The sequence below is a fragment of the Chenopodium quinoa genome, unplaced genomic scaffold (genome assembly GCF_001683475.1).
Source record: "Chenopodium quinoa cultivar QQ74 unplaced genomic scaffold, ASM168347v1, whole genome shotgun sequence".
NCBI classification, from domain to species: domain Eukaryota; kingdom Viridiplantae; phylum Streptophyta; class Magnoliopsida; order Caryophyllales; family Amaranthaceae; genus Chenopodium; species Chenopodium quinoa.
This window is the reverse complement of record NW_018742718.1, coordinates 5,145-21,127: the sequence shown is the minus strand read 5'-3', so window position 1 is coordinate 21,127 and position 15,983 is coordinate 5,145. Positions and strand designations below refer to the sequence as shown.

At 32.4% G+C, this 15,983-nt stretch overlaps 1 pseudogene; it reads left to right on the top strand.

The window, feature by feature from the left end:
- The first annotated feature begins 208 nt into the window (after positions 1–208).
- LOC110722918 lies at positions 209–4,989 on the top strand (annotated as a pseudogene).
- The last annotated feature ends 10,994 nt before the right edge of the window (positions 4,990–15,983 follow it).

Genomic DNA, 15,983 nt, shown 5'->3' with positions numbered 1-15,983 from the left:
ATAGAAGAAGGAGTATATCATTAAAGAAAAATTCAAATTTATCACCTCAATAAATTTAAAATGCAAATTTAATGCAAACTTCAAATTAAATTGCTTAACGTATTGCTATTTACGTATAAAATCACTTTTAAGTTATCGATTTTACCCAAGAAATACTCTAAAATAATCTATTCCGTATTATGTACGGAGTACTTAACATGTTTTGTTATCAAGGAGTTAAATTGGATCTTATTCGAGATCATTACCTTATGTCAACTGCTGACTATCATTTTAAAGTTATTTTTTGGTAATGTTTCTCATACAGACAGTTATACTAAGCATATGTTTTGTTTTATTACGTCAATAGTCCAAATTTGTAGGCTGAACTACAATTTAATTTATTCATATAAAGAATGGTATATATACTATATACAAGTCTACCTTGGCCTATCTGATACTTGTATTATTTGATCAAAAAGAAAAAGTAGAGAGAGAAAAGGAGAGAGAGAGAGAGAGAGAAATGGGAACATATATTGTTGAAACACAAGTAGTTCCGGAAGAGAACACAATTGTTAACCAAGAATCTAATCATGAGAGAAAGGAGGAGCTTGATGCTGGTGCACTTTTTGTTCTCCAATCTAAAGGTATGTAAATTTTCAGTCTTCTTTATGGATCAACTGTATTTAGTGGCGGATCTTGAATTTTTTTTTTTTTTCATAGGGAACAATTGTTATTGCAACATTCATTTCCGAGGTTGCACCTACTTAAGACATTACAAACTAATAATGTAGTTTTGAGTATCAAAATTGTTGTAAAACACCAACTTATATATCATATGTATATGTAGTGCATTCTTGCAAAACAAATTGTCTAGCGTGGGAAAATTTTGTTGTTTGAGTAAGGTTTGCATATACTAATCGTAAGTATATATAATAACTATAATAATGTATGTGATTATTAATTATTATCACGTAGCTAGCTAGGATGATGATATTATGTGGCAGTAGTTTGAAGGTGCTACCAAATTCATTATATTTGGTACATAATTTTGTTTTCTTATAGTAATTTTTTTTTTTTTTTTTGAAAAGTTTTTCCTAAAGTGATTTTGGTTGGAAGGAAAAGGAGGAACAAACTACCACTGTTATATTCTTTTTAGTTTTGGACTTTTGGTAGACTACCAATTTGCAATAGCATACCTCTAATTATATTGAAATTTACATAATACATCAGGTTTACCATGAGCATGGTACACCCTGCTCTAAACGCTTGATTTTACATCAAATTAATATTTAATCTGCCAACTTTACACATTATAAAAAATAAATAAATTAAATAAATAAAAAATTATCAACTCCACAATTAATGGGATCATGCATGATCATCTCCTTTTTGCTGAACTTCCATATTAATTATTACTTCTTGTTATTTTTTTTTCTTTTTTTTAACAATATATGAATGCGGGCGGAAGATCCATAATATTAATAGGAAAAAAGATATATGCAGCCAAGGGCTGCATATAAGAAGCTAAAAATGAAAAGGAAAGACAATAAATAACCATTTATTACACCGATTTACTCGTGAATTGTCGATAAATTCCCAACTTAATACTAAAAAAGGAAGTATATTAAATACTTATATGCAGCCCTAAGGGCTGCATATAACATTACCCTTTCAAAAACTTACTAAATTTATATACCAGAATACAAAAAAAAAAAAAAAATTTAATTAAAGAAAGACGATTATTGGATCTATTACTATATTATACGAAGTATTCTGTATTATATAGAATGCACTCGTATATATATTATATATTGTATAAAATACAGTTGTTGTATATGTAATGACTAATGAGTGATTAAATTGTGACGACAGGGTCATGGGTGCACTGTGGGTACCATCTAACAACATCGATAGTAGCACCGGCACTACTGAGTTTACCGTATGCTTTTAAATTTCTTGGATGGGCTGGAGGAATTATATGCCTCATTTTAGGAGCAATGGTCACATTTTACTCCTATAATTTGCTATCGTTGGTACTTGAACACCATGCTCAATTAGGTCGCCGCCATCTTCGGTTCCGAGACATGGCACATGATATATTAGGTATGTTCTTATTTATGGTATACAAATCCTCAATATTTAATACGCAGTATTAGACAAAGAACACATTAGTTTATTAATTAGAGTTTTAGAATTAGTTATATAGATTAATGTTTGTGTAAATATAATAGTCAATAAAATAATGATCAAGTATATCATCATGTTGACTTGTTGCTGGAGCAAGTTTTTTTTTTTCAATGTAAATCATAATTAAAGAAAACAACTAATGACTTGACCACGTTGAATCTCTTGTTATTTCAATAATATCTTGCCAAACTTGAAAGACGAAAAATACTTAATCTAATCATTTTCTTAACTTCAAAAGATTAAATGATGTTATAATTATTTGCTTTCATGTATGGTTCGTAAAAACACATTGACCATGTACACCAATTATTGCCTTTTTTCATAAAAAACACATATTACACTACGTAAGTACGTATTATTATATTTTAGTACTTTATTGTTAGCGTATGATAGAGACATTATTGGATTTTCATGACTTACAAAATATTCAATTCAACTTATTTAGATATGATAAATTTGGCATCAAGGGATTAATAACTAAATAAATTTTTTTTAACATTATTGGTAGGTCCAAGATGGGGGCGATATATTGTGGGTCCAGTTCAATTTGCAGTGTGCTATGGTGCAGTTGTTGGAGCTTGTCTTATAGGTGGTCAGTGTATAAAGGTCATTTTTTCTTATTTCAGACAAAATATATTCAAATTATATTACACAATGATTTAGTCATGTATACTAATAACTTAGTGATGATGCAACTTATTTCTCAGGCTATCTACTTGTTGTTCAATCCGAATGGTACAATGAAGCTCTATGAATTCATAATAATATTCGGAGGACTAATGCTAATCCTAGCTCAGATGCCCTCATTTCACTCTCTACGCCATATTAACTTGATTTCTCTACTCCTATGCCTTGGCTATAGTGCCGCTGCTACTGTTGGCTCCGTCTATATTGGTAATCCAAGCCTTTTCTTCTTGATGAAAATAAGTAAACCCATGATTGATTTTTGCACTTCCCCACTTCATATAAACCTTGCTTGTTTTACATCATTTTGTTTTATTTATGTCGCATATTTTTCACTGATATGTATTTCGTACTTATATTATCATCAATGTATATCCGGATTGTTCTTAATGTATATTTTTTAAAATGTCGAATTTTGTGATAAATAATTAAAGAGATTAATGACCAAATTTATATTTTAGCAAACTTGTCCTACTAAAACTTTATGTAAGGTATTATAGTGGCAATGAGCTAGATTGTGTATGTCTTTCAATTCACATGCCCACGATTACACACACACACAAACAAACAAATAAAAAAAATAAAAAAATAAAGTGTTCAAGAATTTTATGTCAATGACCAATCTACATAAATGCCCAAATTTTATGTATTTTATGTCAATGACCAATCTACATAAATGCCCAAATTTTATGTATTAAAAAAAAAGTTACACGGCAATGCATCATAGTTGTAAAAGTAACATGATCCTGCCTCACACCAGGCCACAACCTTTAATTTTTTTTTTTTTTTTGTTGACATCAAGGCCACAACCTATCATACAGTACACTATCTAGGTAGAAAATTTAGCATGCATGTGATCAACCATGATATTACACTAGAAACAATTGAATCATATACTACCTTTAAATCATATTGCTTTTGAAAAGTATCCTAAAGTTGTCAATGGAAATGAATAATGTGTTGCATTGTGTCATGCAGGACATAAATCAAAAGGACCAGAGAAAGACTACTCACTAGTTGGCAACTCTGAGGATCGGTTATTTGGTGTATTTAATGCAATTGCGATTATTGCAACAACTTTTGGGAATGGAATTATTTCCTGAAATTCAGGTTATTTAGATGTCATATCTTCTTAAAATCTTAAATTTTTGGATAGTCCTTAATTCAATTATATAATTATGTTGCTAATTGCTTATGAAATTTATGACACAATATTGTTAGGCAACGCTAGCACCACCAGTAAAAGGGAAGATGTTCAAGGGACTATCCGTGTGTTACAGTGTAGTTTCAATGACATTCTTTAGTGTCGCGGTGTCAGGTTACTGGGCATTTTGGGAACCAAGCTGAAGGCCAGATATTAAGCAACTTTGTTGTGAATGGAAATCCTTTTCTACCTAAATGGTTCATTTTTATGACCAATGCCTTTGTCATCCTTCAAATTTGCTGTTGTGTGGTACGTAACAACTTTACTTTTTCTTGCCTGGCACATTGATTTTCACACTGAAAGTTATGCCCTTAAGAAACCACTGCATAACAAGTTAAAAATACACTAATTAAAATGCCTTGATCTTTGATCTCACGATATAGAGTTTATAACTTATTAATTGTGAGATCAGTGTTCGTTTGAAATATAATAATCATAATAGTTTAATGATTATGTAGCTCATAATGTAATATGTAACAATTCAATTTTTTGGCGCAGATATACCTGCAACCTACAAATGAAGTATTAGAGGGAGTATTGGCAGATCCGAAAAGTGGTCAATTCTCTCTAAGAAATGTGATCCCAAGGGTGATATCGCGGTCTCTCTCAGTCGCCATAGCAACAATAATATCAGCAATGCTCCCATTTTTTGGAGACATAAATGGAGTTATTGGAGCATTTGGCTTCCTTCCTCTAGACTTTGTTCTACCTGTTTTATTCAACCTTACATTCAAGCCTTCCAAACGTACTTTCATATTTTGGTTGAATCTAAGCATTGCTGTTGTTTTCTCCATATTTAGGGGTCATTGGATCAGTTGCTGCCGTAAGGCAAATCATTCTTGATGCCAAATCTTATAAATTGTTTGCCAATGTATGAAATTTTCACTGCATTGGTGAGGCTGGAGTTCATATTTTGGGCTTTTTTGGACTTGAAAGAGGATGTCGTTTTTCCTTAGATTTAGAATATGTAAAATGTAAATTGTTTACATAAATATTTTTTGGGGGAGTTTTTTTTTTTTTTTTTTTTTTTTTTTTTTAAATTATTAAGGTTTAGGTGACCAAAAGTATTAATATATGTAGCTGCAAATTGCAATGTTGCAGCATTGTAACCAAATACCAATGCAAATCAAGGAGCAAAACAAAATCACAAAATTCCATTAATTGAGAACATTGAGCTTCTCGTTGAGACATGCTATATTTTCCACAAGGACTTAAGGTGTACTTTTTTTTTTATTATTATTTTTTTAATAGTAAATCTGTTCATTTCTAAGGAAAAATTTACAATAATAATTCCACATTTTTATAAGTTTTCTCATAATAGTCTCATCTTTCAAAAATCTCGAAATAATCCCATCTTTTAGGGCTACCTATATATATATATAACAATTAGGGCAAGCTTGGATTGAGGGAGATATATTACTACGGTAATAAAAGTCAAACTAAGCAAAAGAAAGTGAATATAGGGAGGTGGAGATAGTGCTGGTGTGATTGTAAGGAAATTATGTAGTGAAGGTGTGGTATGAGATGAAGAAAAAGGAACTAACCCTCATTTTGGGGTAATAGTTACACTAGGGGGGTGGATAACTATTACCCTCATTATGAGGATAATAATTTCTCCATCTCTCTCTTTTCCTCATGGCATAATTATCTTATTTCATTTGAAAGCACCTTGTCTCCTACAATAACACATCTAATTACTTTTTTCAAGCTTGACTGATCAAGAATTACAAAATGGACAATGCAAAAACCAATAAGACTCCTATGGGTATTGGAACTAGGTTGGATGAAGATCCAACTGGAACTTGCATGGATCAAACTATGTATCGAGGTATGATAGGCTCTTTACTTTACTTAACAACAAGCACACCTGACATATCTTTTAGTGTAGGTCTTTGTGCTAGGTTCCAAGCAAATCTAAAGGAATGTCACTTGGTAGCAGTAAAGAGAATCCTTCGTTCATTTAAAGGAACTGATGACTTGAGTCTCTTCTATCCTAGAAGTGATTCATTTGAATTAAATAGCTTTACTGATGCTGACTATGCAGGTGATTTGGTTAATACACTACTAGAAAATAGGCAAATAATGACGAAAATTTTCCGTCGGAAACATCCCGTTTTCCGTCAGAAAACCCGTTTCCGACGGAATTCCGTCGGAAAACCCGTTTCCGACGGAATTCCGTCGGAAAAACTGTTGTAGGAAAATGGGCCTTTTCCACAGAATTTTCGTCGGAACCACTATTCCGACGGAATTCAGTCCGCCGGAAGTTATTTTTGGGCCCGAAATAGTCCGTCGGAAATGTACGACGGAAAATCCGTCGAAAAATGCTTTTAATAAAACAAAAAAAAAGCCTCCCAGATGACCCACCACCACCCCCTACGCCATCGACCCCCGAGCCCACACCAGCCCGTACCACCCCCACACTAGTCCGTATGTACCACCCCCCACAACAACCCGTTACACCCCCACAACAGCCTACACCACCAGCCCCTAACTCAACCAAAAAAATCAAAACCCCTACCGACCCCACCTAACCCTAACCCACCCAAATACATATCTTCCACCCAAACAAAACCAGATCTACAACCCTAATCATTACTGCCGCCAAACCACCAAATCACCCACCTAAACCATCACTACTGCCGCCGAAAAGACCTTCACAACAAAAATATTTAGAAAAATCGAACTCCCAACAGCTGCCACAAAAAAAATCGGATTAAACAACAAAAAAATTAAAAAAAAAACACTTACCTTAATTCGACCACAAAAACCTCAAAATTAGGTTTAAGAGGCCAAATTCAACCACGAAAACTCTAGATCTAGAGTTTTCGTGGTCGAATTTGGCCTAAAAACCTTCATTTGCACCGTTGGAGATCGCGTTTGGGGGGTTGGTTCGGATATTCGACCTGGTGTTCGATCTTGTGGCGGCGGGTGGTAGTGTGTCGGCGGTGGAAAGAGAAAGGAGTGAGAAGGAGAATGAGAAGTAAAGAAGAGGAAAGAGAAGGAGCAGAGAAGAGGGACGAAGAAGAGGAAGGAAGAAAGAGAATTCGCAGAGAGGATGAATGAAGGAGAGAAGATGAGAGAGAAACAAAGAAGGGGGAAATAAGAGAAAGGGAGGCGGGAAACAAGAGAAGGGGGAAATGAGGAGAAGGGTGCGTTTTAGGGTAAAGAGAAAAATCAATTTTAATTTTTTTTAATTATTTTACGACGGAAAATTCCGTCGGAATGAACATTTATTCTGACGGATTTTTTATCCGACGGAACAAAAATCCGTCGAAATTTTTTCTTTTTTCGACGGAACAAAAATCCGTCGGAAATTTTGCTTTTTCCGACGGAATTTCGAGTCCGTCGTAACTAATCCGTCGGAATTAGCCTGTTTTCTAGTAGTGATAGAAAAAGTACTTCAGGTATGGTACAATTTTTAGGACCTTGTTTAGTTTCTTGGGTTCCAAGAAGCAAAACACAATTGCATTATCCACAGTTAAAGCTGAGTATGTGGCAGCAGCAACATGTTGCTCACAAGTCTTATGGATAAAACAACAAGTTAGAGATTTTGGTATTATTTTTTAATGTGTTCCTATTTACTGTGATAATACAAGTGCTATTTGTATTTCTAAAGATCCAGTTCAACACTCAAAGGTAAAGCATATCCACATTAGGCATCACTTCCTAAAAGACAAGGTGGAGAAAGAGAATATTAAGTTAGAATTTTGTCAAACTGAAAATCAAATTGCTGATATTCTAACCAAGCCCTTGAACAGAGAAAGGTTTGAGAAATTGAGATTGGAATTGGGATGATCAAGTTGACTTGATTGCTTTTGAAGTTCCAAGATATGACTAAGTCAATAATCATGTAAATAAAGCAAAAAGAGCATTTGACGCAATTTTGTGTGCTAAACATAGCTGAAGTAATCACTAAAGGTTAGTTCACTAAACACTTAATTGCTTGAGTAATTAATAATATACAGTCATATGTGTTAAAACCGTGTTCCATTATGTGTATTTTAAGAAAGAAAACACGTTTTGTAAATTAAATGAATTTGGAAAGAAAAACAAATTTTGGAAAATACATCTTGCCAAAATTATTTTACAAAATTAATTGAACTTGTTCCAAAATGACTGAATTAGTAAAACCATTCAATTCCATCACACCGCTTCAATTATTATAAAAAGCATCTTTCACCCACCTTTTCACTCCACTGTCAAATCAAAATTAACCCACTTTAGTAAAAACATCAAAGCTCAAAACCCTCCATTAAACACCATGGTCATCATTGCCGAAATTGTGTCTTTAGAAAACTCTCACAATTCAGAAAACACCATTCAAGAAGAAACCACTCCCTTAGCAATGGTGAACTACAAACCCTTTCTTGAAACAACCGAAACCACTTCCGATTTACCCAAGCCTGCTGAAAACCCTAAACCTCTGACTTCAAACCTTAAAGAAGCAGAGAGCAAGAATGAAAAAGAATAAATTGGTTCATCAAGTGTACTTGACAGAGTTTTTGAATGGAAACAAAAGAAGGAGAAAAGAAAAATCACTTGAGAAGCAAATGTAGGAAGTTGATGAATTAGAAAAAGGGGTTCAGTAGGTAGAGGAAGATGATCAAGGGGAAAGTGATGAAAACGAGTCAGAATAGAGAGAGGAAGAAAGAGAAAGATAATGATCAATTGGAACTTCTTAAAAGTGCTGAAAGGTATGTTGTTGATCATAGACTCGATATATCTTGGTGCAAGAAGTCTAGGTTTTAGAATTTCTCGATTTAATAAAATTTCAAGGGTGGGAGTATTTGTTGACAATTGCTTCAAATAATGTGCTATATCTAGTTGCTATGGATGAATTATGTAGCAAGTTCCAAGTAAAGAAAGGAAAGATCACTAGTTTAGTGAATAAAATGAAAATTGAACTTGATGTTGAAAAGCTAGGAAATTTTTTTAAAGTAACTACTGTGGGTTATGAACTGTATGTGAAGGGTAAGACATCTGTGAAGGTTGGTGATTATCTAAGTGGTGATATAGTTGAATTTTTGGGAGGAGAAAGAGGGGAGAATGTTATGAGTCATAATGATCTTAGGCCCCTAAATAAGCTGATGTTTAATTTGGTTAGAAAAAAAATTCTGCCTAGGACTGATAAGAGAAGTCAAGCATGTTTGATGGAATTGGCTGTCATTTTCTGCCTTTCCAAGAAAATAAAAATCAATTTTCCTTCATTGATGTATCAACATCTAGCACACTGTGTTCTAAGGAAGAACAAAGTGGTTGTGCTTTCTATTGTGTTTGAGTTTCTAGGAGTGAAGCTCAAAGGGGTTTATGAGGCTTTGGAGGAAAAACCAGAAAATATAATCAATGGTGAGACACTACAGGGTATAAGCCTTGAATTAGTGAATGGGAAAGGTCAGAAGAGTAGAAGGCAAAAAGGCTGTGGAGGAAAAAGAAAAGGGAAGGAAGTTCCTGAAAAGGGTGTAAGGAAGAGCAAGAGGATTTCAGCTAGTAAGACTCCTAAAACAAGTATGGAGAAGCCTCTTGAATTGGATGAGGATGAAAAAAAGTTACTGTAGGGCAAGTGGCTGAGCTTGTTGATAGAGCTGACATTGTTGAGAAGCAGCTTAAGTCAGCCACGGAACAGATGCAGAAACTTGAGAGGAAGGTACAAGGTCTGGAAGGCAGTCTCAAAATGCTGAAGCTGGAGTTCCAGAGGGATCTCAAGAGCCTTCAAGACAAGATGGAGGAGTATGTGAAGCAGAACATTGAAGATAACAAGAAAATTCTTGATCTCCTTCAAACTTGACCAAGACCAGCCTCACCTACCTCAATTCTCTTAGCCTAACTCTAGCCTAGCCATTTCTATGTTTTTCTACTTCAGTCATGAACTTGTTTAGTTTCTGTTTAAGTTTTAGAACACTTTATTTTGGCTTGTAATATTTTAATTGTTCAGCAGGATGATAATCTTTTGATTTTAATGAACACTTTTGGAACTTGGAAGAAACATGTGTGTTTGTGTATATTATGAAAACTTGTACAGGGAAGTGAAATTAATCTAAAGGAAGTTAGCAACGCTACCTTCAGTTTCCCACACTTGATGAATTGTTTGAGGGGCTGTGGCTAGATGCTTAATAACTTAAAAAAGCAGGACTTTTTGATGATGCCAAAAGGGTGAAAAGAATAAGCAAACTTGAAAGTTGAAGTGGTTCCAGTTGAGAAAGTATAAGAACTTTCTTCTGATATAGATGCCGGTATCTTAGTTCTGTTTTGTTTCTGTTTAGTTTGTTTTTGTTTATTTCTTTTTTTCTGTTTTTCTTATTTGTGTGTTTTTTTTATGTGTGTTTGCTTTCTGTCAAAAATTTAAAAATCCAAAAATACACCCCTTCTATTTGTTTTAACTTTTCAAAAGAGTTTTCTTAAGCTTGTCATCATCAAAAAAAGGGGGAAATTGTTGAAGCTTAAAGGTTTTGATGATGATGAACTTAAACTAAAGCAAACTCAACTAAAAAAGGTTTATAAGTGTTTGACTAGTACAGGTGAAGTTGGAGCTTGAAGAGTTTCTTGAACTATGAAAACATGAAGAGACCTTTATTGAAAAGTCAAACAATATAGAAGAAGAGTTCTCTAACAAGAACTAAGCTCCTTAACAGGAATGTTCCCTAACAGGAACTTGGAAGATGTAAGTTGAAGACAGTAAGTTCCAGAAGGAACTTAGTATGCGAAGTTCAAGTTGAGGACTGGAGATCAAGTGACAGCATGAACTCGTTCCTGGTCTGCGTGAAGCCCAAGTAATTCAAGTTTACAGAAACGCGGCACAACAATAGTAATTTAGTTAAGATTATATTCTAGATTTATTGTTAAATATATTAAGTAGATCTACATGAAATCTATTAGAAGCGTGATAAGATAAATTGGAAAATATGATAAAATTTGAAAAGATAAAAAGATAGATTTTAGAAAAGGATTTTATTTAAATTTGTTTCTTAAAATCAGTTTTGTTAAAAAGATATTATTAGTTTTAATTATATCTTTTTTTAATTTTCCGGAAAAAGATTTTTACAAAATATGTTTTACTTAAACCGTGTTCTTGAGATAAGGAAAGTTAATTTTTATCTTTTTGAAAACCCTACTTTCTATACGAGTTATACTTGTATAAATAGTAGAGAAATGATCTCATTAGGTTTTTGGGTGAGTTTTTGTGTGAAGAAACCTTTGACCTTAATTCGTGTAAGTTTGCCAAGCTTAATCTTGTCATATTAGTTTCGGATTTCGTGCATTGCTTGCCTAACATATTCTAGGTAGGGTGAGCATGGGACGGGTACCCGTACTGATAGTATTAACGGTTCGGGTACCCGATAACCAAAATTCCTAAAAGTGATATCCATAACCCGAATTGATAAGTTCGGGTACCCGGACTTCGGGTACTCGGATTTTCGGATCAGTTATCGGGTACCCAATAAGATATCCAATAATGATAATTAAACTTAATTATATAGTTATTATAACATAATTTACCACTAATTAACAACAATATCAAATGATTTTGACCAAATTATTAATAATATTACTAATAATTGATATTATAAAGTAATAATAAAGTAAAGTAAGAGTTACTAATCATTGATATTATTAATAATATTACTAATCATTTATATTATTAAGTAATTATAAGCAAAAAAAAAATTATCGGAACGGATCGGGTAACCTTTAATTTTTAAAATGATACCCAATAACCATACCCGATAACAAATTATCGGAACGGGTACCCGAACCGTTACGGTTATTGGATCAGGTACCCTAATTTTTGGAATGGTTAAGGATCGATTTTTCGGTTTTTCTGTTTTTCGGGTAGTTTTGCTCAGCCCTAATTTTAGGTGTTATATTTTCTGTAATTGGTTAGGTTATTGGGTGTAAGTGTATGAAAACTATATTGCATACAGGAGATAGCTTTGTGTACAAAGGCTGTGATTGTACTGTGAGAGTACGAGTGAATTTAAGTCAGGGGACTTGAATTGGGTAGGATAGAGTCCTACTGTGTAGCAAGTTCTAGTTGGAACTTGTGAGCAAAGGTCTGTCTTATAATAGGTTTGTAACTTGGTGTGTGCCCTATTATAGTGGATTGGTTTTTGTGTTGAAATTCCTTAGAAGGGTCGAGATTTTACTTCTAGTTGAGCCCTGGAAGGTTTCCTCGTAAAATCCTGTGTGCTTTGCTAAGTTCCTTTTATATTTTGTTTGTAATTTGCAAAAGTAGTCACTGGGAACTCACCTACTATTTACCCCCCTCTTGTAGTGTTTGTTTCAACTAACAATTTTTTTTTTTTTTTTTTTTTTTTTTTTTTTGCAATTTATTGGGTTTTAGTTTCCAAGTAATTTCTTTAATTCTCCTTCATTCCCGTGATTTTCTACCAAAGGGACAATCAAATAGGGATGGAGGGAGTATATTTGTATAGGATCAAGTTTTTATACTTCTTAGGGTCTGTTCTCATTGAAATGAACTGAACTGAACTGAACTTATTAAAGCTGAACTAAACCGAATATTTTATGAGAGAAAGAAATTAGTTGCTAAACTGAAAAAACTTATTAGAGCTGAACTGAACTGAACTGAACTTATTAGAGTTGAACTAACCTGAACTGAAAATAATTTGATGAGAACAGGGTCTTAATAAATATAATTACAAATATTCATGGTCAAAGTTGTGCATCGGTATATATAGGTAAAACTTCTATATCTTTGACGATGGATTCTCATTAATTTATAAGTGATAATATATTTATGTAAGATCTTGTTAGAATTGTCACATTATATTTTATTAATATCAAGTTTCTATTATTTTTATGTGTTTAGAAATGGATATATATTCATTTGAACGTGTCTTGAAGACCATAAAAAGTCAAATAGGACAAAAAAAAAGGAAAGTTGTTATTAAAAAAGTATAATACATATTTTGAGAGAAGTATAAATTTAAAACATATATCTTGAGCAAGCGAGGAGTTTAATTTGCGGCTAAGGCCAATTTACCAGATAGGTAAAATAAAGACCTCTAGTGATATTTCAGTAAAAAAATAACTCCGGTGATAATCTGGAAAAAAAAATTAATCACATGTGACATTTAGAAAAAATCTATTTTTTCCACAAAGTCATCAAATTTTCTAATTCAATTCATTATTGTAATTTTTAAAAATTATTTTTCCCATTTTAAAATTTAAATTAATATCATCTCCTTTTATTTTGTGAAGTCCTGATATCAAATTAATTTCCAACCCCTTTCTAGAAAATCGATAATAAGGGTAGGAAAAATACGTTAAAAAATATATTAATCAATAATTTTTATTCAAATTGTTAATTCCGAAAAAGGGGTTGGGAAATTAGGTAAGAAAACCATGAAAAAGAACTAAATTAAGCATTTGCGAGTAGTTTGTCGGAAATTTTTGTATATTAAAGGTTAATTGTCGCCTGAGATGATTTTTTTACACCAAATTGTTGCTTAGAGTTAGTTTTTTTTTTTCACTAAAGTGTTGCCGGAGCTATTCTATTTACCAAATGTTCTCTAGGCGTTTTTTTTATTTACTAATTTGGACAATTGGCTATGTGCTAACGACACCATGTAACCACTAGCTAAGACATTGACGAAATAACCTATATAATATTGAACAAGTAACCCTTATAATACTAACAAAGAAACCCAGGATAACCAGCCAAATATAAAAGTTGGTAAGCTTGAGTGACCTTATTCTCGGTTCAATTGGCTCTATTCATGGTAGATTATCAGTCGATTTCTCACCTTTGATTTCTAACAACTCCATCTAATACCAAGTACCCAAAAAAGTCATGATAATATCAGTGCCAATTGCAATCGAGAGTGCGTGTGGTTAACATTAAAAAACAACTTGATTGCGATTCTTTATGGAAAAGAAAAAAAAATAAAGGAGTGTGAAAAAAAGGAAATATTGTAACAAATTCATACCATCGATCGCCTTGGAAAGTGGGTAGATGGTAGGCGAGGTGCTCGTGTCCTATTCATAGAAAATAGAATTGTATATAGAAACACACAAGTATCTATGAAAGGAAAACCAAATGAAATCTAGTACTCTTTTCGTTCCTTAGATTCCTACTTCAAGCCTTTATCCTCATATAATAAAATGAATTAAAATTAATTTAGAGATAGAAGAAGGAGTATATCATAAAGAAAAATTCAAATTTATCACCTCAATAAATTTAAAATGCAATTTAATGCAAACTTCAAATTAAATTGCTTAACGTATTGCTATTTACGTATAAAATCACTTTTAAGTTATCGATTTTACCCAAGAAATACTCTAAAATAATCTATTCCGTATTATGTACGGAGTACTTAACATGTTTTGTTATCAAGGAGTTAAATTGGATCTTATTCGAGATCATTACCTTATGTCAACTGCTGACTATCATTTTAAAGTTATTTTTTGGTAATGTTTCTCATACAGACAGTTATACTAAGCATATGTTTTGTTTTATTACGTCAATAGTCCAAATTTGTAGGCTGAACTACAATTTAATTTATTCATATAAAGAATGGTATATATACTATATACAAGTCTACCTTGGCCTATCTGATACTTGTATTATTTGATCAAAAAGAAAAGTAGAGAGAAAAGAGAGAGAGAGAGAAAAATATATATGTTAAACACAAGTAGTTCCGGAAGACACAATTGTTAACCAAAAATCATCATGAGAGAAAGGAGGAGCTTGATGCTGGTGCACTTTTTGTTCTCCAATCTAAAGGTATGTAAATTTTCAGTCTTCTTTATGGATCAACTGTATTTAGTGGCGGATCTTGAATTTTTTTTTTTCATAGGGAACAATTGTTATTGCAACATTCATTTCCGAGGTTGCACCTACTTAAGACATTACAAACTAATAATGTAGTTTTGAGTATCAAAATTGTTGTAAAACACCAACTTATATATCATATGTATATGTAGTGCATTCTTGCAAAACAAATTGTCTAGCGTGGGAAAATTTTGTTGTTTGAGTAAGGTTTGCATATACTAATCGTAAGTATATATAATAACTATAATAATGTATGTTATTATTATTATCACGTAGCTAGCTAGGATGATGATATTATGTGGCAGTAGTTTGAAGGTGCTACCAAATTCATTATATTTACATAATTTTGTTTTCTTATAGTAATTTTTTTTTTTTTTTTTAAAGTGATTTTGGTTGGAAGGAAAAGGAGGAACAAACTACCACTGTTATATTCTTTAGTTTTGGACTTTTGGTAGACTACCAATTTGCAATAGCATACCTCTAATTTATTGAAATTTACATAATACATCAGGTTTACCATGAGCATGGTACACCCTGCTCTAAACGCTTGATTTTACATCAAATTAATATTTAATCTGCCAACTTTACACATTATAAAAAAATAAATAAAATAAATAAATAAAAAATTATCAACTCCACAATTAATGGGATCATGCATGATCATCTCCTTTTTGCTGAACTTCCATATTAATTATTACTTCTTGTTATTTTTTTTTCTTTTTTTTTAACAATATATGAATGCGGGCGGAAGATCCATAATATTAATAGGAAAAAGATATATGCAGCCAAGGGCTGCATATAAGAAGCTAAAAATGAAAAGGAAAGACAATAAATAACCATTTATTACACCGATTTACTCGTGAATTGTCGATAAATTCCCAACTTAATACTAAAAAGGAAGTATATTAAATACTTATATGCAGCCCTAAGGGCTGCATATAACATTACCCTTTCAAAAACTTACTAAATTTATATACCAGAATACAAAAAAAAAAAAAAAATTTAATTAAAGAAAGACGATTATTGGATCTATTACTATATTATACGAAGTATTCTGTATATATAGAATGCACTCGTATATATATTATATATTGTATAAATACAGTTGTTGTATATGTAATGACTAATGAGTGATTAAAT